Source organism: Cnephaeus nilssonii (genome assembly GCF_951640355.1).
Source record: "Cnephaeus nilssonii genome assembly, chromosome: 15".
NCBI classification, from domain to species: domain Eukaryota; kingdom Metazoa; phylum Chordata; class Mammalia; order Chiroptera; family Vespertilionidae; genus Cnephaeus; species Cnephaeus nilssonii.
In genome coordinates, this window is record NC_137086.1 from 32370215 (window position 1) to 32396173 (window position 25959).

Genomic DNA, 25959 nt, shown 5'->3' on the forward strand with positions numbered 1-25959 from the left:
TTCCTCTCTTCCCCCATATCCAGATAAATAATGTGGACAGACTGCTATGCATATTCTAAAAATGTGTTTAACATTTATTTTTCATTTTTTATATATTTTATTTTTAGAACAATTTCAGATTTATGAAAACATTAAGAAGAGAATACTCTATACTCCGCACTCAGTGTCCCCTATTAACTCTTAGTTAATATGATATACCTTTTAAATTAATGAACTAATACTGATGCATTATCATTAACTACAGTCTGTAGATTATTTTGATTTTTTTAAAGTTTTTACCTAATGCGTTTTTTTTTTCTCTTCCAGAATCCTACCCAGAATACTGCATTTACATTTAGTTGTCATGTCTCTTGGGCTCCTGTTGGCTCTGGTAGTTGTCAGATTCTGTTTTTGATGACCTTAACAATTTTTAGGAGTATTGGTCAGGTATTCTTTTAGGATTCTATATTAGCCAGGGTTCTTCAGAAAAAAGTAACAATAGTATGGATATATATATAAAAGATATTTATTTTAAGGAATTGGCTTTTACAACTATGGAGACTGGCAAGTTCAAAATCTGCAGGGTGGGTGGCAGGCTAGAGACCCAGGGAAGGAGCCAACACTATAGCTCAAGTCTGAAGAGCCAGTGTTGCAGGGGAAGTTCAAAGGTAGTCTGCTGGAGAATTACCTCTTGCTTGTTCTAGTCAGGCCTTCAACTGATAGCATGAGGCTCACATTATGGAAGGTAATCTGGTTTTCACCAAGTTCATGGATCTAAATGTAAATCTCATTTAAAAAACTCCCTCACAGAAACATCCAGAATAGTCCCAGCCAAGTTGACACATGTAAATAACCATTACAGATTCCTTCCAATTGGAATTGGTCTGATGTTTTTCTCATGGTGGGACTGGGATTGAGTTATTAAGAGGAACACCACAGAGGTAAAGTGCCATTTTCATCCTATGATATCAAGCATGTGTACTATCAACATAATTTATGATTGTTGATGCTGGCCTTCATTCACTTGACTGAGAGTCAGGTTTCTCTATTATAAAGAAATTTTCCCTTTGTAATTCATAAGTATTTTGTAGATTGATACTTTGAGACTATAAAATCCCATTCCTCATTCTACTCATTCTCATTGGCATTAGCCTCTATTGATGTTTCTTGTCTGCACTAATTATAACTATGATGGTTGCCGAATGGTGACTTTCTAATTCTGCCACATCTTCCACATGTATTAGTTAACAGACTATTGTAAGAAAGACCTTTCTCTTCTTCTTTATTCATTTATTAAATTTTACTAGTGTGGACTCAAAGATTCCTATTTTATTCAATAGGTTATAATCTCTTTCTATAATTATTTTAAAACTTAAAATATCACATATTTGGTCAATCCCATATTTTGGCCAGTAGAAGCTTCTTAAGCTTCCTCTTGTGTCCTTTTGAAATATTATGTTTTGCGAATCTCCATACTTTCTAGTTGAACAAGAAATTTCAAGCTCATCATCTTCTTTCCCTGCCCTGACTCTGGACTCAGCCATATCTCTCTCCAGGGATTCTTGGTTCCTTTTAGTAGGCAGTAGTGTTTAGAAACCATTACTTCCTCACTACTTGAGGTGTCACTACTCCCAGAACCTCTTAGTGAACGGAGCTAAAAATATATTTAAGCTGCATATAAATAATCCACAAATCCACATGTACACACATATTTACATGTTAATTTATATTTGTAATTATGTAACTGAAAACTAAGAGTTCACAATACCTCTGAATCCAATTTAACATCTAAGGGTTCTTTCTAGCTTTCCTTCTTTCCATATTTGTACCTTGTTTCTCTGATAGTAAGAAACTTGGCCCTCATATCCTCAAAACACTGTCTTTTAAATATATATATATATATATATATATATATATATATATATATATATATATATATATTTATTTATTTATGGGAATGTGATCAGTATCCCGACTTCCTTTTAACTAAACAATCAGTGTAAACATCACCAGCAATGGGACAAACTGATACCATGTGCCACCAAATACAGTACTGAGGAGACCAGAGTATTTCCTCTGTGGTAATATGGCTCAAAATGTATAACCTAGGTCTAATCAGTTTGGACCAACGCACCTGACCTGTAATCTTCAAAGATATTAAAACCACAAAATTGAAGGAAATATTGAAGAACTGTTCCAAAGTAAAGGAAACTAGGAAAAACATGACAACTGGATACAATGCATGATCCTACAATGAATCCTTCCACTATATAGAAAACTAGAGGCCCAGAGCATGAAATTCGTGCATGGAGGGGCGGGAGGGGTTCCTCAGCCCAGCCTATACCCTCTCGCAATACAGGACCCCTCGGGGGATGTCGGACTGCCAGTTTAGGCCCGATCCTGCTGTGTGATCGGGCCTAAACTGGCAGTCGGACATCCCTCTCACAATCTGGGACTGCTGGCTCCTAACCACTCACCTTACCTGCCTGCCTGATTGCCCATAGCCACTCTGCCTGCCTTCCTCATCGCCCCTAACCACTCTGCCTGCCTGCCTGATCACCCATAACCACTCTGCCTGCCTGCCTGATCACCCCTAACAACTCAGCTGCCTGCCTGATCGCCCCTAACCACTCTGCCTTCCTGCCTGATTGCCCCTAAATGCTCACCTGCCTGCCTGATTGCCCCTAATCACCTCGGCCTCGGCCTCCACCGCAGCAGCTTCATCCGGAAGGATGTCCAGAAGGATGTCCGGAAGGTTGTTTGGCTATCCGGTCTAATTAGCATATTATCCTTTTTTTATTATAGATTATTGAGACAATAGGCACAACTAAAATGGAATCTCTGGATAAAATATAATACTGAAGTGCTTTGTATTATTCTTTTAACTTTTCTGTAAGTTTTAAGTTACTTTAAAAGCATCTTTTAGTAATACTTTAACTTAAACACATAATTTAGTATATAACATAGTATGATATATTTTATTAGAGCTAATAAAAAACACATTCTGTATGATACAAATGTAGCTCAAAAAGGGAAAATATATTTAAAAACATTTATATTATAAGAAGAAAATAAAGTCACCACTAAAAGAAAAACACTACATTTCATAATAATTTATATGTCCCTACTTTGCCATTAAATTGGCAAATGTCCTTACTTTAACTTCATGTTAAATAATATAAGGTCTATCCCAGTGTCCATAATTTGATATTTTACATTAATTTTAATATAACAAAATTGGAGAGTAACTAATTCATAAATTATTGTAAAAATTCAAGCTATGCCTAGAAAGTTCTATTTCAATATATTAAGAAAGCTACCTAATACATTTTCTATTGGTGTTGAAAAGAACAAAAAATTCATCTTATAGAACTTCTCATTTCTAATTTTTGATAGACTAAGTATCTGACTGAAAAAATAAATATACTAAATTGGAGCAAGTTGAGTCTATAAAAATCATTATTCCATGGTGTTACACAAAAATTGTGAAAAAGAAAATGTTTGCTAACCGGGTGGTAAATATACCTAACCAAAGAAAACAATATGCTCAATTACCTAAAATATAAGTTAATCACCCATAACTGCAATATACCTGGCCAGTCTCAAAGGGTCAGGAAATAGACAGTGGAAGCAACCTGTCATCATGGTTTGGTTTTGGACAATAAGCAGACTAATGGAACAGAATATGGAGTTCAGAAATACCATTACAGATATATGGACACTGCCTTCCGACAAAAAATATCATTGCAATTCAGTGGGGGAACCTTCATCAATTGAATATCCATGGGGGGCGGGGGCGGGAATAACCCTTAATCCCTAATTTACAACATAAACAAAGATCGATTCCAATGGAAATTAGAAGTTCCTAATAGTAAAAGTTAATACATTGTATCAATATTTTAGCTTAACAGAGGTCTAAACAGAACATATAAAATTAAAAAGCCTTCTATAATAAAATACAAAATAATATTGTATAATCTTAGCATGTGCAACATTTTTTTATCCTCACTTGGGGACATGCTTAGAGGAAGGAAGGAAGGGAGGGAGGGAGGGAGGGAGGGAGGGAGGGAGGGAGGGAGGGAGGAGAGAGAGAGAGAGAGAGAGAGAGAGAGAGAGAGAGAGAGAGAGAGAGAGAGAGAGAGAGAGAGATGATCAGTTGCCTTCCATACTATCTCAGACTGGGGATCAAACCTGCACCCAGGTATGTGCCCTGACTGGGAAATGAACCAGCAACCTTTTGGTGCACAGGATGACATTCAACCAACTGAGCCACTCTGGCCGGGCTATGCAACATTTTTAAAAGTGGATACAAAAAGCTTTTATCATGAAAAAGAAAAGGTCAATTTAATAAAATATCATTAAATTAAGAACTTTTTATCAAAAGATACAAATACCAAAAGGCAAAACACAGAATAGAAAAAAAAGATATTTGCAATACATATATGTGATAAAGGATTCCTACCCAGAATATATAAAGATCTACAAATCAGTAGTAGAGAAATGGGCAAAATATCTGAAAAGGTATAGCACATAGGAGTTTATCTAAATGGCTAAAAAGAAAATAAAAGGCTGTTCAAAATGATTAATTATCAGAGAAATGTCCATTAAGGCCACAATTACATACAATTACACACAATTACACACCTATGAAAATGGATAAAATCAAAAGGATTTGTAATAGCAAGTGTCTGCAAGAATGCTAAACATTTGGAACTATGAAATACTGCTGATGATTACATGAATATGTTCAATTTATAAAACCCCTTTGAGCTGTGCACATATTTGTGTATTTTAGCTTATATATATTTAAGTTTATACTTCTTAATTATAACAATTATTTATCAATTCTAGAATGACTGTGTTTTTATAACATTAATACTTCCATCCAAAAGCATCATATATATTTCTATTTATTACAAAGTTATTTCATAATTAAGGCTTTTTACTCCCCACAAAGGTCTACATATTCCTCATGACATTAACTTAACAGAGGATGCTTGCCAGAATGGAAGACTGTCACCCCAAGGCAAAATGTATTATGGAGATTTGGCATGCAACTTTAATTCATTAAACTGTCCTCCTCATTATTCAATTCTATTCAAACAGTATTATAAATAACATGTAAATTCCTCACTTGAAATAATAGACAAGTTTTAAGATGGCCTAAAAACTAATAAAGTCCTTAATTCAGAAAACTTCAATACAACTCAGATATAATTGTATGAATTTCAAAATAGATTAAAAGCAATTAGATTGCTCATAAACTTGATAAACAACATTATAAATGTCCAAAAATGACTATGGAGAGGCACTTTATTTTATAGAACTTCAAAAATATTTTAAAAATCACTTATGTAAACTCCATCATGTTAAACAGAAATACTTAAATGACAGAGAGTGTTATTTGTGTCCAGCCTTAATAAACATGGAGAAGGGAAGAAAAAGAAGAGAGTTAAAGAAGATGAAGCTGACTTTACATTTTGGTGTGGAATTGTAAAAAGATAATTTGCATATCTTATATAAGTGGTACACACACACACACACACACACACACACACACACAGCATTTACACAAGAACTTCAGTTCTCAAAAGATATTGCATTAATATAAAAATTACAAAAATGCTGCAGACAGACAAATAGGGAAATCGGCCATGAAATAATCTTTTATTTGGGAATATACCTATAATTTTATAAAACAGATAGAAGCAAATAACTTCATATTGAAATTTTAAAAAATCTATATGTCCTATAAGCATTATAACTGAGACCAGTTTAAGACAAGGTAATGTCACTGTGAGCTGCCCAAATGCTGAGACTATGGGTCATTCATCCTCGGTGCATGCTATAGTGTATGGCACACACTGGAAACTTGACTAATATTGACTCAAGGTGAGATAATAAGAAAGCAACTCACAAAGCTATCTGGGGGTGGGAAACTGTCTTCCACTGGGTAAGTTACTCCTTCCATTATTAGGCTCGCCTACTTCTACTTAGGCTGCTTTTAAGAATTGGAAATCAAGCCAGAACATCAAGTCTGGTAAACTAATCATTCAGTTCAGAGTAAATTTTTAAACATTTTTGAAAAATTGATCTTTCCTTCAAATAACAACATAAAGCAAAACGTCTACTCTTCCTCATGGGCAAATAGGTTAAAGACGATATGTAGTTTGACCAGGTTTTGAAAAATGAAAGGACAATATCAGAGTTAGAGGCCTAAGGTACTCTTTAACATTTAGGATATTGAACCCCCTCTCTTTGTAGTTTATAAGATTCTCAAGTAAGAACCTTACTGTATGGAATAAAATAGGAGAAAACATCCAGCAGAAGCTGGTTCTCATAAAAAATGCCTCAAATACCATTAAGTGATTTACTGTACTAATCCTATAAACTGATTTGGGATTAGCTGTTTGGAAGGTGAGCAGGGCAGATTCATATCCTAGTTGAAAGCTTCAAGCTAGGAATCAATTTGGACATACACTATTCTTTCACTCCTTTTGAGTGCCAAGAGCAGCTTGCACTTGGCTCAGTGCGAGTTTAAAGAGTTGCCTTGAGTCCATGTCTCCTCCACTTGCCCTTATCTTCAAATAGAAGCTACCCTCCAGGAGCCCCAGAGAGCTCTGGAGATGAATTTAGGCCATGATAGTGACATAAACATTGGAGACACCATCTGCCAGGATAATAAAAGTATGTGTTTCTTTTAAGAATAACTTCTCCCTTCTTTGATATATACTATTATTCTAGGAACTCCCACACTTGAAAAATATGAATTTTACAAAATTTCCATAGTACTATAAAATGGTGAACCCATGCATCTCATGTGTGGGAAAAGCAAAGAGAAAGAAAAGAGTCTGCACTATTGTGGTCTGAAGGTTGTACTTTTTTGCATATATGTTCAAAAATGCCAACTTGTACATTTTGCTCCCCTGTATAAAATTGCAAATATATTATTTGAATATCAAATTTAACACCCTTGGCAGCTAACTTTCAGGTACCATATCAGATGTTGCAAAAATAGGATATAAAAGAAGCATTGTTTGTTATGTCAAGAACATGGGAGCCAAGCGGCCAGGATAGCTTGTCTATATAAACTAGAAAATAATATCTAATATTTATTATCCTCTTTACATGAACCCAGATATCATGTTAATCCCAATGAAACCTGGTCCAATGGCAAGTAAATAATTTTCAAAATTGGACTTTTCCATGTCCCTCTTTCCTTCTGACGCTCTAATCCTAATGATTGCTCCATAAAAATAATTTAAAACAGCTCTATATTACTGATTAATAGTACATATCTATATATATAAAAGGCTAAGCAACTGTCTAACTGGTAGCTATGATGCATAATGACCACCAGGGGGCAGACGCTCAAAACAGGAGCTGCTGAGCTTCGGTGACTTGGCAGTTGTGGTTCTCAGGTGATGCACCTTGGAACCAGAGAGGAGGGAGCTCAATTCTGGGCTGCATCACCCGAGAATCACCCTCTTGCAATCTGGGACCCCTAGGGGGATGTCAGAGAGCTGGTTTTGGCCGATCCCTGCAGGCCAACCCAAGGGACCCCCACCTGCCGGAGGGACCTTGCTCACTCCACAGATGCCCTTCGAACTGTGGCGCAGCCCCAGGTGCAGCTGGACAGGGAGGGACTGCAGGAGGTTGGCTCCAGGGCGTGTCTGGCCTGTCTCGCCCAGTCCCGTCCAGCCGGCCACCTTCTAATGTATTTCCTTTCAATGTGCACAAATCAATGCACTGGGGCACTAGTTTGTCCATAAAAGGACATGTTGTATGGGAGACAATTTTCATATGAAAACAATATTCTCAGGAATAAGTATCACAAATAATAGAACTCTTCTCAATATAAAGTACAGTGAAATGTATTCAGGACTGGGGTAGTATTATTTACTCGCAGTTCAGAACACAGCTGAAGGTGTGGTTTGTGCCATTTATACAGTATATTCACAAAGAGTATTTGAGGAAACAAGATCCTTTGCATGGATTTGGGGGTAACCACATTCATAGATAAATCATTTCTCCATTTCATTTCAAAATGACCACTCCCGTCACACTGAAATTGCATTTTTTTTACATGTATGTTATCTGATAGGCTGCCAATGTCTTCTCTTATGTATTATTGCAATAAGAATACTGACAAAAGAAAACTATTTTGGAGATTATAATAATCCTATAGGGGAAACTTTAATATCAAACTCCTGCACTCATCCATTATTTTTTCTAATGCATTCAACCTTTATTTTAGCCATTAGTTCTTCATTTCTCATTTTTTAAACTCTACTAATAAGAAGGCCAAGGCATATTAACCACTTTAAAAAGGCAGTTTTAAGTGATTCTTTGCACTCTATACTCAATATTTAGATATTCTGATTTATAGTATGAACGAAAACCAATCAGTAAATATTTACTTAGGCTATTGTCTCCATAACCTCAGGAATTAAATAAAACACCAACTCTACCTTTTTGCATGCATGCTTTATGTATTTGTGTCATGCAAATCATTTTAACAGAGAATTAATGGTAAACCAAAGGAGCTAGAAGTAGAGGTGAGGCAGGTGGTCAAAGATAGAAACCGGGAAAGAAAATCTGTAATTTTAACCACAGAAACACATAAAAATGAAGCTAGGCAGTCACAGTGTGTAATTATTTTTATAACAGTGATGAATTAATATACCAAATACTAGAGTATGTCTCCATATCTTTAATTAAATTAACTTCATTTTGGAGCCCTTCTATAAAAAAAGTAACTTTTTGATATTTCAAAAAATAACTCTTTGACATTTGCAATGTTTAATATTTACTTGGATTAAAATATTGAACCCAAGATATTTTCTATAATTATAATGCTGTGTAATTAATCCTCATATTACTTATAATAAATTATTTTTACATTTTAATTTATTTTTAGTTAAGATTTTTTATTGATTTTTAGAGAGAAGGAGGGAGAGAAACATATACTATTTTGCCAAATTTTCTCATATTAAATTTCTGACAAGTGACATATTTAACAAGTTATGTATCTTCTACATGCAAGGCACTCTTGTAGATATGCAGTAATTCTAAAAGTGAGTAGGATCGTTAATAGATTGACAATGTAATAGGTAAAATTATATATGTGCACAACTATATACAATAGAAACTATAAAATCAGTACCTTAAAGATGATACAAAATGTTGTTATGGTTCTCAAAATAAATCTGATTCCACATAAGAACCCGAAATCCTTCACAGAAATGTGATAGCTGTGTTTAGGCCTAAAAGAGCAGTAATATCCTATATATTATAATATCCTATATATTATAATATGCTAAGTGTCTGACTGTTCCTTCGACCATTCAACCACTCACTATGATGCACACTGACCACCAGGGGGCAGATGCTCTGACCGGCAGGTAGCTTGCTGCTAGGGTCCAGCTGATTGGGACTGGGCTAGATGGGACGGACACACCCTGGAGCCCTCCCGTGGTCGCTCCCCAGGTCTGATCGTGCGCCAGTGGGGTCCCTTGGTCTTACCTGTGCCCTCTTGCAATCCAGGACCCCTCAGGGGATGTCGGAGAACCAGTTTTGGCCCGATCCCTGCAGGCCAGGCCAAGGGACCCCACCGGTGCATGAATCCGTGCACCGGGCCTCTAGTGTCTTAATAAAATGGAGCAGGAACAAATACTAGACCAAGAGTATACTTGAGAAGATATACTTAACTATACAACATAGGAAATTTTATATAAGAAAAAGAGTGATCAAATCTGATATGGAAACATGAATAACCTACTAAGGAGTTAGGAGTTTAGAAATAGTTCGGTGGCCAATAAGAAATCACCAAGGTCTTCTCATAGAAGGTAAAGATATTATTTATTCAGAATATTTACTGGGTTCTTAATCTATGTCAAGAGAGGCATAGCCCGCAAACTTAGCCCACGAAGGATTTTGTAGTATAATGGATGGACAGAATAAACAAATAAATGTAAGGTGATATAACTTATTATAGAGGTTGGCAGAAATTGTCTTTAGTGAAATTAATCTGAGAACTGGAGAGTTATGAAGAGGATAAAGCAATGAGAAATAGTGGAGTGCCCTGAAAAAGCATCTGCAGTTTGGAACTCAGTAACTAGATTTGAATTCCAGCACAACCACTTACTATCGCTATAACCTTGAACTACTTGCTTGACCTTTCTTAAGTTGAGTTTCCACAAAACTATAAGATAAGCTAATACTGCCTACCTCCTAGAAACTTTTGAACATTAACTGAGATAATGCATTTTTGCCAACCTCTATAATAAGGTATATCACCTTACATTGTATTTGTTTATTCTGTCCATCCATTATACTACAAAATCCTTAGTGGGCTACACCTCTCTTGACATAGAGTAAAAACCCAGTAAATATTCTGAATAAATAATATCTTTACCTTCTATGAGAAGACCTTAGTGATTCACTTGGAATCAAGTAGGCAATCAGTAGCGGTAGCAATTAGTACAATATCTAAAGTAAAAGGAAATGAGAGCTGCAGTAGGGTGTTGGCAATCCTATATAATAAAAGGCTAATATGCAAATCGACCAAACAGTGGAACAACCAGTCAGCGGGGGGTGGGTCCAGCGAGAGGGTGGTGCCACCAGGCCAGCCAAGGCGGATGCCAGCAGGCAGAGGGAGAAGATGGCAATTGGGGGGGGGGGGGGGGGCGGCGGCAACCAGCGGTGGTGGAGGGGTGATCGGGGGACCCCTTGGGGGATGGGGAGCAGGCCTAAGTCATCAGTCAGACATCCCCCGAGGGCTCCTGGACTGTGAGTGGGCTCAGGCCGAGCTGAGGGACCCCCCCCCCAAGTGCACACATTTTTGTGCACTGGGCCACTAGTGGAAACATAAAGGAAAAAGTGGAAAGAAGGTATATTCAAAAGCACACTTTCTAGCAGTGGATCTCAAACTATTTTGTGACTTTTTTAAACAGCACGTGTTTCCTTGTCTCAACCAAAGACATTCTGATTTAGCAAGGGAAAACTGAGACAAACCAGGTGATTCTTGGTTTATAGTCTAGATTTTGAAAAACAGTATCCTATTGGACTTGGTCACTGGCTGGATGTAGGGAGAAAATAAAAGGGAGGATTCAAAGATGCTCAAAGCAGATGTTATTAACTCACATCCTTGACATGCTAATGGATGGAATCCAGAGTTGAAGAACCACCTTTGAATATAGGTTTGTATGAATGTTTGCTGAGAAGAATATGCAGAGCCTTCATCAGATACTAAAGAGGATTTCGATTCCAAAAAGTTTATCTTCATGATTTACACAGTGAGGGTGTAGCAGGGATAATGATTAGCAATTGTAATGGACAAGTCACAGCAATTTATTTAATCTGAGATACATCCTAACGGCAATTGATTATGTGACCAGAAAATAGGTACATAGTTTGTTCCAGAAGGTAAATTTAGGAGGCATCTGTGGAAGGAGAAGGAAGAGGAATACCATGGGAATGGGTCATAAATGTTCAAAAGAAAAAAATGAGGGGAGAGAAATAAAAGCTGGCCAAGACTTAAAAGTTTGGATAATGCCTTCATAGAGTAGATAAAAATGAGTGCCCAGTAGAAGAGACCAAGAAAGAGAGACCTGAGCTTAGTCAAGAAATCCATGAGAAGCGAAAGTTTAAAAAAAAAAAAAAAAAGGTCAACAGTGTTAAATAGCACAGAGATCAGCTACTGGGAGCCAAAGAAGGGTATTCATATTGCTCCTCCAGTCATTAGCAACAACAGAAGCCCAATTTCCAGAGAACAGATTCGAGTTAAGGTGCAAAGGGTAAATGAAGGACTGAGTGAGAATTAATTAAAATACTTGTTTTAAGTTCATAATTTACATTTTCTCTGAAGAGAATAGGATTTCAATTAAAGACCTCTTTGAATTTTCACTAACATTCTATTTAAATAGCTTACTCTGGTAGCAACAGAACCACAATTTTAGGGGAAGGCAAGACCACTGAGATGCAGCCTTAGGCTTAATACCTAGAATTTTCCATTTCCAAATGAGGAGTGTCCTCAGTAGCCATAGAGACTGATTCAAAAGCCAATTACTTCTGTGTGCCTCAATCCTCTACTTAGTCTGATTTGTGGTGAAAGCTGCACACAGAGGGAAAATGTCAAATAAAACATTCACTGTCTCCATAAAAAAACAAAACAAAACAAAAAAACACCCTCGTACTACAAGAAGATAATCCTGCTTCTTTGAACTAGCTAAAAACTGACCTTCCCTCACTCAAAACTGCCTGTAAGAGTCCCAGGACAGGTTGTTCTGACATTCTTTTAACATCATCTCATCATCACAGCCAAAACTAATCACAAGAATATTACCCGTTGACAGGTGCATTTATTCTGTCAATTAAATCAGATGGTTAAATCGAAATGTGCCCCAAATCTCTCTTGTTTGCATTATCCATATTGGCGTTTCTTGGCCGTGGTTCATTGCTGGCTGGAAGTCGTCCAGCCCCCACAGAGTCACTTTGCAATATTGTGCCAGCAAGTTTCCATGCTCTGCAGCAGCCGCTCCGGAGAGGCCAGAACAGCACTACAGGACTGACCTGGAATGTTATATTGCTTCACTAAGATTTATTAAAAAATGGAAGGAGGGAGACTTAGATCAATGTTTTTGGAATAGAAGAGGATATATCACTTCATGGCTAAGCACAGGTGACACGTGGGCAATGAAGCGAAGATGCTAAAGACAGGCAGTGAAAAAGGCTTGAGGGAAGATAAAACCAGCCGTGTGCCTCCAGCTTTCAGCCTCTTTTCTAAAACTCCCCTCCACCAAAGTGGCCAAAGAAAAGCAGTCCCCTAAAGACCAGCTCCTTCTGTTCAGACCATTTTCCTAAGAAGATATGCATATATACCCGAGTGAGTATGGAGCCTAAATTCTGAACCACATTCCCATGTTCTCCAAACAGGGAATTAGTTCACACATTTTGGCCACAATAGCTAATCACAATAAGGCACATTAAGGACAGGTCTAGGATTCTAGCCCCTGACAAACAGTTGAAGTGCCAGGATATTTTGACTCCCATTTCAAAATTCCTTGTGTGTTTTTTTCAGCCAGTGACACCACCTAAGCATAAGTATAAAGATTCCTGTTGTGTGTGTGTGTGTGTGTGTGTGTGTGTGTGTGTGTGTGTGTGTTTTGTAAGGTGCATTTGAAAAGCAAATAGCTATGCTTTGGAGAGTATGAATAGAAAACACAAAATGAAATGAAGAGGCAATGAGTGAAAAATATCTAGGGTGTGAACAAGAGTTGACACGTTAGGCTATAATGGTAAAGTCATTCGAGAATGTCACGTCCTCTAAAGGTATGTTTGGATAGAGCTGCAAATTTCTGTGCATTATCTACCTAAAAGGCCCTAATGGCCTCTTGGAAACATTTCAGATTGTCAAATAAACATACAAGTAGACTGCTGTTTTTAAAGCTCAGTACTGAATTATCTCGCCTAAATATCAAAAAGTTCTCAATATCTGTAACCATATTTAGCTTTTATATCAATGTACATTACCTACCCAAAGAGCCGAGATGATTTTCCACAATGTTTTGGCTAAATACCATCAGTGATTAGGTTTTTTGGTTAAGATTTTTATATTGATATCATGGCATAAGATTTTAGCCACTCAATTCTTATTGACTCAAATGGTTCAGTACCCTCATACCATTTAAAGAGTTTAGGTATATGATTTATCTTTGAGGACAGTTACAGTCAATAAATATCTATTCTGGCCAATTTGTAACATAGGTATTCTATATCCTTAAGAGAAGATGTTTTAGCCAATTTTGCACATTTTTATCTGAGCACTTCTAAAAAATGTGTATTTTATACCCAACAGAAATATTTGATCTCCAGCTTGGCTAATTAGCATTTAGGACATAATAAAAACATATATTAAGATTGTCAGGGGGAAAATAGCCATCAAGTGTGCACACTAACCAGTTCGGGGATTTATCATTCAGGAGTTCTGCAATATCACAGCCAGTTCAGCAAGACTGAGTTGCTCCCTGCTGAGGATGAGAAATGGGAAAAGGATTCCAACAGGACCAGATGCACAGCAAGGCTTAATCTGCATTTAAAATAATTATTTCTCAAGGATGCAGTTAATAATCAAAGAGGATCAATTTGTTAAAGTTTGAAGTCTAGCATATAATTTTTTATGGGATAGGGATGGTAAAATGTCTCTTGGATGTTCCACTGACCAGGCTAACATAATAGCCACAACTAAAGAGCCACGCCTAATGCCAATGTGAGTGCCATATCAAAAGTTACAATTTACTCTATGCTTTTTGTGTCTCAGGTATTGTGTCAAAGTGCTTTGCATGTATTGTCTTATTTGATTTTGGCAACAAGTCTATGAAGTATGATTTATCATACCCATTTGACAGATGAGGAAACTGAGATTCAAACAGTTTCAGTAACTTGACTATAACATGTAAGTAAAGCAGCCAGGATTCAAGTTCAAGCCCTTCAGACCCTGAAGCTTGAACATTAAACTTCTATATTCCACTGTTGTCCTTGACCATGCATGGGATATCCAGACAGGATGGAGATAATTAATTTTTATATTAAATTGCTTAAAATGTTGCACCTTGTTAAGATGCAGAGAGATATATAGTCTCCTTATAGGAGAAAAAGGACTCCTGAAGAATTCAAACTCTTTATTAAAGAGTGAGGGAGAAGGGGAGAGGGAGAAAAAGAGAAGAAAAAAAGAAATCAATGTTACAGTAAACTGAGACTCTTAAACTTAGCCACATTCTGATTTTGATTATTTCATAGAAGACTGAGATCCACCTAATTCTTTTCTTTTTAGAACTTAAAACCTTGATAATTTTCAAGATTTTCAAAACATTCAAATGGGGAAAAATTGTGGTTAGACATGATTTTAAATCAATTAAAAATTCAGACTCTAGTAAATAGTTTAATGATCCACAAGGTTATTAGTTATTAATTTGGGGTATTCCATTACCATATATGTTCTACTTTATCCTACCACACTTTAATCCTTCCGTATGTACATTGTAATAAATCTAACAATATATAAATAACATATCTGTTAGTTGAGATGAAAATAAGAAATCCACAGGTCATCTCAAGCTTTTAAAAGTTAGTGAAGGCTACTTGTTGATGGCATCCTCTTGTCCTGGGTTCCCAATCCTGGGTAGTCTCTGACCTAAATATGTTCTACTTATTGGATTCTAGCACCTCTGGTCTAGTTCTAATAGGATTCTCAGGGGCGTTTCACTTCTGCTCTTTCCAGGGCTTACTCTTGGGGAAAACATTTTAAATTCCTCAAGATTGGCCCCATTACTTTCCAGCACACCCTTAGTTTAAAACAAAAAAATTATAATTCCTTTCTTCCTGGATTTTTTGGATGTATTCCAGTGTGGGAAGCCACTAACCTTGTTTTTTAAAGTACTCACAAATAAACTTTCCTTGTATGTATTCATCTTAATGGTGGTGCTATGAACCTATAAGGATGATCTCATTGCCAGCCAACAGCATCAAATGCTCCCCCAATCCTACACATCTAAATCTCTTTTAAAAAATAGTTTACTGTTTTAGAAAGAGAGGAATGGAAAGGGAGAGAGAGAGAAACATTGATGTGAGAACGTAATACCATTAGGCTGCCTCCTGCACACCCACTACAGGAAATCGAGCCCGCAACCCAGGTGCATGCCTTTGACTGGGAATGGAACCAGCAACCTCCTGGTGTACAAGATGTTGCCCAAAAACTGAGCCACACTAACCAGGGCCACATCTAAATCTTTTCTACCGAAATAAGAAGTTATTTCAATTCTTACCTCTTCCACTAGTCTCTCTTATAGAAGAGATCTTTCCATAATGACCACTTTAGGTAAAATGATCTTCCATAACCTCTGTTTTTTGTAATCAGTCATGACTGTCTCTGCCTAAATCATGTATTTTTACATTCAACCTCGTACAATTCAAGATCTGAAACTGTTCTTCAGCTGTCTGTATATCTCCCCAAAATACAAATCTCTCCATCACAATCATAAAATAAGAGAACAGACTTTGTTTTGTATTTCTTTATTATGCTCTAATTCAGTTTACTAAGAAAAAAGTATATTTAAGTCCTTAAAAATTTCCCAAATATGTTTCCAGCATGTTGAAAATACAGTGATGACACAAAAATAGTTGTTGAATTTAAATAGAATCCTATCACTTTTCATGACTTCGATTTTTAAGATCCTGCTTCTTAAAGAAACCCTTTCCACCTTCTGATTATTGGCCAACAGGGAAGAAAAACTTGTTGAAACCAACAACTTCATGTTGAATGACTAATTTATGTAGATATTCACATACCACAATACTCCAAGACCATAGCATTCCTAGAGGTTAAGCTGTCATTGAAGAAGTTGCAGAAATGCCAGAGTGGATAGCCTCTCTGTTCTGGCCCTGGTTTAGCCAGCATTAGTTTTGAATGTGGTCAACAATAGACATTGGAAGCTGGTTTAAATGAGTCTGTATAAAACCATTACCACTAATACTTACACCCTTTTGATAGAGCTCTCAGCACCATTCAGAATTTGGTAAAAGCTATGTGCAAAAATAAAATGCAAGGGCAAACACCAAAATTCCATAAACAAATTAGGCCCATGCTTGAATCAGTTTAATATAAGCCCACTCAAATCAGACTTGACTTTTATTCCTAAGGTCAACTAGGCACCATATCAATGTCAACAAACATGAAATGGGAGATAACAGGGCCCTGGAAAAGGGCCATATTTTTCAGATTCCATTCCATATGAGGGTGTGTTTTGTTTTTTTCCTTTGGGTTGAGCCTTGGCACCATTAATGAGTGACTTCACTTGAGAGTAAATGAGTATCGACCATCTGACTTCCATTTGTCAGGAGATTTCTGATAAAAACAAAAATGAATGTATGGTAAAGTCTGGACTACCTGTGCTTCCCAGGGGCTTGGCATATGACTAAGCAAATATACTAGCCCAACCCATCCACCTTTCCAAACAAATGGGCTTGGATCCAGAAAACACAAATCTTATAAGGTTGCCTGGACTGCCAGCTGCCTCAATTTTAGCACAACGATTTAATGTATTTTAAACAAATGTAACATAAGGAAAAAATGCTTTGTACAAATTGGTCATCTGTTGTTTTTCTGGCTGGCACCATGATTTATGTAATATATCAGTAAAACGACATCTCTCTATCTGTCTCTTGGATAACAAAGTACATACGAAAGTTTCTGTATAGTGCTTTAACCCCCTGCCGCCTAGAAAGGCCCTACCAACTATTTCTTATAGAGCATCTAAGTAAGTTAAAGATGTTGTCAAATATTCAAGTATTTTATTCTTTGCCTGTTCCACATTCCTTCTCCTGAAAACTATCATGTTTCCCACAACCAAGACTGCAGCATTATTTTTCTCATTGTACAAAAAGTCAGCACTCAAGATTTGAGTGATATCCACTACTACTCAAACTAGCATTAAATAAATTGTAATAATATCCCAAATTAGTCTTTGTTAATTTGGTGATAATTATAAAGGCCACATGTCTATATTTAAAGTCTATTCCTTCTATTCTCAAGGAACAAATAGAAATAATATATTCCTCCAGTGTAGCAAAGCATAATGTAAATCTTGTGGTTTTGGTAGAGTACCAACAACAGGGATGACATCAGCACAAATCACTGGAGTATGAAATAGAATAATTGTTTTTAACCTACTTTGGATCATACACACTCACATTGTGAAAATCTTAAGAAAACTTGGGACCCTTTCCCTGGAGCAATGTATATTTGCTCTTACATAAAACGTTGCATAAAATTTCAAGAGGTTCACAAGCTGGAAGTACATGACAATATGATTTTTTTTATGTCTTTCAAAGATAAAGCATTGTTTTAGTTCTCTAATTAATCCCACAGGAATAACATGGTGGATTTGTGTTGTAGATTGCTTGTAACAATTGTTTCTGGGCTAGTTAGCTTTCTTTGGAGCTAATGAAGAAGGAGGTCATAGATTCAATTCATTTAGGGGTCAGTTGGTTGTCATACAAAGAAAAGACCTTTGCCATATTGCTGGCCTGCCATCTTGCAAATTTATGCATTTTTTCTCACCAATGAGAGAATGGATGGCCAAGAAAAAAATCATTTCTTCTGGAAGGAAAACTCATAAGTGCTTTTCCTTGCTTTGGGGATATCAATAATTATATAATTATTGGAAGACACAATGTGTTAGAAAGAATAGGAGAGTCAACAGAGTAGAACCAAAGTCTGCCATGAACTAGATGACTATGTGACTTTGAGCAAGTTATTTGGTTTGTCCTGCTCTGTTTTCTCATTAAATAAGCAATCCAGACTAAATAATTGGAAATACTTTAACTAGCAAATTCTAATATTAAGGATCACCATATGTGAGGGAATAAGAATTGCATATAGTAGCAAAAATGAAACTACATGCAAAATGGGTAATCCCTGACAATATTCACATGATTCCACAATAATACAAAGTTCCCAGAGTGAAGCATTCTTATCGCTGTCATTGATTATGGGGGAATTTGATTCACAACAAATGCTACATAGTGGTTTACTTTCATAATTGATGTACATGAATTTACATTAGTAGATATATATTTGATATTGGAGTCTGTGCTCCTTAGCTTCCAAAGAAGAAAATACACAAGCACCAGTAACTTAATAAAGGAGGAGAATATGATTTGGAACATATTTAAAACCTTTGCAGTTCAACAGAAAAGGGGCAGGAGAAAATCTTAAAAGGAACCAGTTTCTTCTGTAAGTTAGAAATATTAGATAGCTTCTCTACATAGGCTGATGGAATAAAGTACATATTAAAGCATATAGTTACTTAACTTTCACTACTCACTGTAAAAACACTACCTATCTTTGAAGTCTCTGTATTTCATTTTGATGCCCAACATACACACACTGGATAAAAACTGTTAAGTCCTGTTTCATGGTTTTGGTTTTGTAACACCAAAAAAAAAAAAAAGCTTCTATTTCATTTGTTTTCTAGCCTGATAATTTGGCTACAGAGCTAATGCCCATTTAAGGGAATATGGTGTGGGACAACTGTGCAGCAATATCAAGTGAGGAAGCCATATGTTTCTTAGCCCCACCATACTGTTTGTGACTGCCCCTCACCCGTTGTGGATTAGCGTTTTGTTGTTGTTGTTTTTTATCAGATAGGCCTGCAGTGGATGGAATGCCTTTTTTTTTACAGGTGTGTGGTGGCGATCACATGCAAAATAAAGATCTCCAAGGGGAGTAAGACTATGTAAAATATCCAGAAATAGAAACTTGTTTTCACTTAAATGCAATCCACAGAGGTCTGCTTCAGACTCTTAATTTATAGTATTATCTTTATAGATCATAAGTGGCTGCCTACCTCTAGATAGCTCACACAGTGCCCAGAATATTCAGAACTGTCTGTTTTTTATCATGTTATAGTTTGTCTAGAAAAGTATTAGAAGCAAACTTATTATACCACTAGATTATGATCAAAACTGAAAATATATTTCATTAAAAAGACAGCTCCGTGTTAAATTCCAAGAAAGGTGAGGAGATTTAAAAAGAAATGCATCATCAAATACATCCATAATATAAAACCCCCTTTTGCAAGTTGTCATGGTAGTCTCTTGTAACTTCCTATTTTTTGGCACCATCTAAGATACAGCAACAATAGACAGAAACATACCATAAAGTCAAGAGGGCCCTCAACTAAGCAGAAGGTTAAACATGGGCACTGGCAACTCCCATCATCTAAAATTATATTATCGTGGTTTCCTTGAGCTCCAGAGAATTCTCTCCCACTGACTCATTTGCTGCCCAAATTAAAGTGTAGGTGCACACAGCCTCAAAGAGGAAATCAAACAAGAGAGAGGGTATAAAAACAATACAAGTGGAGAAGCATGAGGTTTATATTTTTATGCTAATGTGCTGGTAAGAAAAGGACTCCATTTGGGGAGCAATAAAGAAGGGGGTGGGGGAAGGCTGTGAGCAGATCTCAGTAAAAAACACAGAGGCTTTCTATGCAGATGGGGGATTTAAAAGAAGTAAAATGATAACCACATAGTCAAGAGACTAGAAAAGAGACCTTGATGTTTGATAGTTGTAATAACCTGCAGAGTGCTCTAATGGCTCGGGGATCAGGTGCAGAGCTACAGCAATAACGAGAACTGAATAATTATCTCGGCCGTATCTGTATCACCAAAGTCCCAGCGTATGAGCTATATAAGGAGGCTTCTGCTGCCTCTCCAAGATTTCCTGAAATGTTAAATCACTGATTTGGGAGCACTTCCAGCATTAGTACTGCCCAGTTAGAAAGAAATAAAGCCCAGAATTCTCCTGTGGCAGTTCTAATGTCTTTGTTAATTATGAATTATGGGTAAACATGCAGACTCACAGAGGTCACGGCTGTCAGCAACAATAGTTTTCAAGAAGGATTTTTACGAGGGTCTTTTTCACTCCACCATAATGTCCATTTTATATACATAAACAGAACCAGGCATACAAAAAATGGTGTTTGCTTTTTAGGGGAGTTGTATTTTTCCCCCTTCACCCCCTCCCCACCCCTCCCCTGCTGTAGAGGCATGCAACCACAGCCAAGCAAAGCGTTTCCTAACCAGAGTTCTCCTCTGTGACTGACAACAGCTGCACCATTCCAAGGACTAGGCAGAGAGAGTCGCTGGGGCTGAGGCTGGGTTAATGATCAGATACTGAAAACCACCTCTTTCTTGTTAATAGAGTAAGGGCCAGTTGGGTAACCCATCCACAGTGGTCACCTTTCACATACAATGGAGAAACAAACGCTGCATACAATATGCTTGATTAACCTCACTTAAATGGCAATGCTGATCTCAAATCTATCCCAAGAGTGTATATAAACAGGATTAAAATTATATTATGTGTGGATCCAGCCCAACAAAAGCAACTGGCACAAAATGATGTTAATTAGGTGTTAGCGGCTGTAACTCACTCAACTTTGGCATTAATTCTTTTTGTCCCATCAAAGGACTTCTGGGCCTTCCCATAAGACCATGTGCGTGTAGAATAAAGGAGATCCTCAGTGGATGGTAATTCACTCTTGTGCCTCAGTTTCACACATAATGTGTAGGTAAGACAGTACAACCAGACTGAAATTTGATCAGAATATTCAGAAAATCTGTGACAATCTTTGTACGTAACTTTTTCCAGGTAGACAGTATATCTAAAAAGATGGCTTGGCAAATTTTAACATGCTGACCTTCAAACGACAAATTATGTTAGCATCAGTACTCACTTTGGAGGCTATTTTCTTTGCACATAACAAACTTTGGAACTACATTAACCACTCCATATAGAAGAACTAGGTTTCAGTGCCAGGCCCTCCTCATTTATCTTTCTTCCCTTTCCTTTCTTAGTCCATTTAAATGCCCTTTTTTTTCATCAGGGGGCCGATGAGTCCTTTCCAGGTTCTAGCTCAGAACAGATGTCACAGGGCAACCTCCCACTTACCTTTCTTGAAAAGATCCTTTGTTTACTTGAACTGACTTTTAAGATAGGCCAAGCAAGGTTGACCATACCCCAGATCACATAAGAGAAGATTCACTGTAAAGAAACTTTGTCTTTAGTTTTACAGGCAACAGAGAAATCAGATTAAATCAAAGGCCCAGAGAGCACACAGGTCACTCCAATAGCCAAACCATGGTTCTGCCCAGCCAAAGTGCTTACCAACAACATGACCTCACGTACACATCTGAGTTATCTGCAAGCCTTTCCATTTTAAGGAACATCATCCTATTTTAAAAACTGTTTTCTGCCCTCGCTGGTTTGGCTCAGTGGATAGAGCATCGGCCTGTGGACTGAAGGGTCCTGGGTTTGATTCAGGTCAAGGTACATGCCCGGGTTGCAGGCTGGATCCACAGTTGGGGGGGGGGGGCGTGCAGGAGGCAGCCGATCAATTATTCTTTCTCATCATTGATGTTTCTATCTCTCTCTCCCTCCCTCTCTGAAATCAATAAAAATATATTTAAATAAATAAATACTATTTCCTAATAGAAAGAGCACCTAAGAATGAATTGATATTTCTCAACCAACTCAGAAGAGTAAATAAAGAACAGTCCCACAGCAGATGTGCCGCGTTTCAGCCTTCTCAAGGCCTACATTTCACTCTGCCCTACTAGAAAGGATAGCTAGAGGCACTGAACATTTCTTTTACAAGAACTCATAAGAAATTTAGAAAACCAATACATACTGAATTTCTATGATGGAACAGGCATTGCCTTCCCAATCATCCCATGAACTTCTACCACATGATTCTTCAACCCTGGGTAGCTTTGAGATAGCATCTATACCCTAGGCCTCACATCCAAGGATTCTGATATGACTGGTTATGCAATTAACACATATTTGTCATCATTATTAACATCACTATGTAGATAAAGTCCATTAATCAATCAAAGTTTAAAAAGGGGGTGGGGGAAATCTGTCCCTGGTATTAATGGGAAATTCCAAAAATATAAAAATAGATATATAGATATAGTTTTCTAACTTAGAGAATAATGACTTGTAGGAAATCTGATCATAAATACCTTTACGTTCTGGAAAAGCTTAGTAAATAAACTAGATTATTCTGAGTAATAGGCAAAAATGTGGAACTAAGGAAGAAAGAGAAAACTGAATTCAATATGCAAGCCAAGTGAAAGTTAAGGCAAAGTCTCTCTGAGTGACACAGAAGGTATGTGACTTGGCTTCCTTGAGAAGCCACGTGGACAGTAAAGAAGGTAGTAATGAGAGAAAAATTCAGAGTAGCAGATAAAATGAGCTACTTTGCTTGGCTGATTTTTGAATAGGGAAAAAGAAATTGTTTTATAGAGTCCATAAACCAATTCTTTTTTCATAATGTCTTAATTCTGTTTGGATTAAGAAACCAAACTACATCTCCTAGGAGCAAAATAATTTTTACAGTATGTAACAACAAATCTTGCTATATTTAATTTAATTTTTTTTATTTTATAAAAAGTCAGCTTCTGCTCCAGATTACCAGGACTCAAAGAACCTCAGGAGCCAGGAGGAATAAGGTAAGGCTGATCTTGAGTTTGGCAATAGCTATTGTGAGGGAGGCAATTTGATCCATGCAAATGTCTCCTTGAATCAAGCTTCTATTTTCTCCTTACTCTCATTTTCACTTTTGCCTTTTAATGTTTCCTGAATCTATTCTAAGTGTCCTTTGCCATGGCAACACCTGCAGGTGAAGGCCCTGCTCCTCGCTGCCAGCCTCGCCAGTGAAGGAGAGGCAATTAATCACCGCACAAGGAGAGGAGTGCAATCTCCAAGACACCCAGGAACAATTTGAGTGTGAGGGTGTCCCTGAAGCACCCTCTTCTCACAGGTGTTTAACCTGTTTAGCCATACACCAGGAAAAGTGAAAGTAAACAAAGACCCTTTCTTCCTCTGTTGTTAATTTTATCACTCTTCTCCCCAAGACTGACATTCTCTAAATTTGTACTAACAGCACCAAGGAGTCAAAGTTACCTCAGCAGAATGTCAGAGGGCCCCAACAGTAGAGAAGGAGCTCTCTGCTTGCTTCCCCTCTCCTACACCTTCAAGCCCACGAGGATCCGAAGCCAGTTCCAATCCTATCATTTAGCTGCAAAATTACAATGGCCAGGACCAAGGCATATGACGTCCTTGCTTTCTGGGTCTCTGCCAATCATTCCCCACTTCTGAAAAGGCTATTATTCGAAGATGTTTCAGTCAAATTACCTATGCCTCTTATGCATGCCATCAATAAAAACAGAATGTTATCCACTTATGTTTGGTGTTACAGTCTTTCAATTCAGCTCTTAAAGCACTTCATGAACCCTCTTTGGGTGCAAAGTACTGCCTTTCTACCAATGGACAGACAGGCCCACAAGAGTCAAGAACCTGACCCAATGTCTGCCTCAAAGGAGTCAACATCAAGGCTAGCAAGAGGCCTGAAGAGCTGATTCTATCCGCCCACTTACCCAGCTGCTCTTTGTTGGTTATGATTTCTACAAAGCTATACACCTAGTAGGTCAAGGAGACCACATATGACGAAGTAGCATTGTTACCTATTGAGACTCATTGCAATGTGTTCAGTGTGACTTAAACTCTATGCAAACTTGCTATTTCTTTTTGTTTACAAAACTGATATACTAGTCTCTAAAGTTTGCAATAGATGGACCTCACTCTTATTCTGATTAAGATAATCACAGGACTTGAGTTTTATATAATGCCTGAAAATACAAGTTCACAGTATAAAACCTCAGTGGCCACTTGTTTTGCTTTCAGGAAGTCCCTTCTTTGAGCATAGCTGTTAGTGGCATTATATTTATTCCTCCACCAAATATCAAATCAAAACGTTCAAGAGGAAGTTTTGCTGTAGAAACTTCTGGAGTTGAAGGTCAGGAGGTTAATAGCAGACAACTGACAATCATCAGTCTCATGAATCATCTTGATGGCCCAGAGAATTTTCTCAGTGGCCACGGACTCCTGTCTGCTCTATCCTCAGGGTCCATGAAATCAGTTTGACTACCTCTCCCACCTTTCTCAAGTAGTAAAATCTCTTTTTAGTTGTTGAGATCATTTTCTGTTATCCAATAATTGATTCTCTATGGTTTTTCAGATCTTGTTTTAGGAACCCAATATTCAGTACTAACCACTGGTCCTGTCAAACCCACTGCCACTTCCTTGTAATTGTACATAAACTCTGCTAGAATTTAAGCTTCTCAAGGGCAAATATTTTTGCCTGTTTTCTTCACTAGTAGAGTTCAAACACCAAGAACATAGTACATAATCTGGGACATAGTAGGCACACAAAAAAATTACAGGTTAAACAAATAAATGAATAAAGTAATAGAATGGCATAAATGAGTTAGTGAAATAAAAGATAATTTCAATACTCCTAAAGCTAGACTTCCAGACTCACATCCCTCCTCTCCAATCTCACACCAGAGTTATAAATACAACTTCTAAAATGGAAATCTTTAATAACAAAAGTGTAATATGCTAATTAGACAAGACATCCTTCCAGACGACCTTCTGGACAAAGCCAGGGCTGTGAGCAAAGCCAGGGTCCCAGATGCCAGAGGGAAGCTGGTGCCAGCAGCTGGGGGAAGAAGGGCCTACTCTTGCAGGAATTTCATGCATCGAGCCTCTAGTTTAATCATATAATTCCATCACTTAAAGTCTCTGAGTAATTCATCCACTACCAGCTAAAATTCATGCCCAACAAATAAGACTACTCAGGATCTGGTTCTTGTCTCATTTCTAGCCTCTTATTACTCCCCATACGTAGTATGGAATATAACCATGCTAAGATAATTTCAGTTTCTCAAACACACCATTCTCTTTCGAATTTGCTCCCTGGCTAATGTGGTCCTCTGCTGATCCCTTGGCTTCCCTGTTTACCTGTCATTCTCTATCCCTACTTTCGCACTCATGTTAATATCACTTTTTATGATATTTTCTGGCCAATTCATATTTTCTCTTCTTAGTTTCCATAGTTATAGGATTACACAGCTACCTGCCAAATAGACCTGAGCTTTCTTTCAGTTTTGGTTCAATCTGCATTTAGCACAATATCTGGCACATAGAAGAAGCTCAATAGATTGTGGATGAATTATTAAATGAGTCCTTGGCACCACCATAGGAAAGTCAATGAAGTTACAACTAGAAAACATTTCAGAAATTCACTAATCCAACCTTCAGATTTCTGGCCTAACCTTGGGCAAGTTATTTAATCTGTATTTGCTTCAGTTTCTTACTTAGTAAAATGGGGATGGTTATAGTCCCTCCCTCATCAGGTTGTTATCTAATGGATTAATACATTGCTTAGAAAAGTTCCTGGCCCATAGTAATCTTTTAATAAATGCTTACTATCTAGGAGGAGAAGAAATTAGGGAGGAAGAGATAAGACTGAGACTATCAGATAGTTTAAATGTTAATCACTCTTTTAA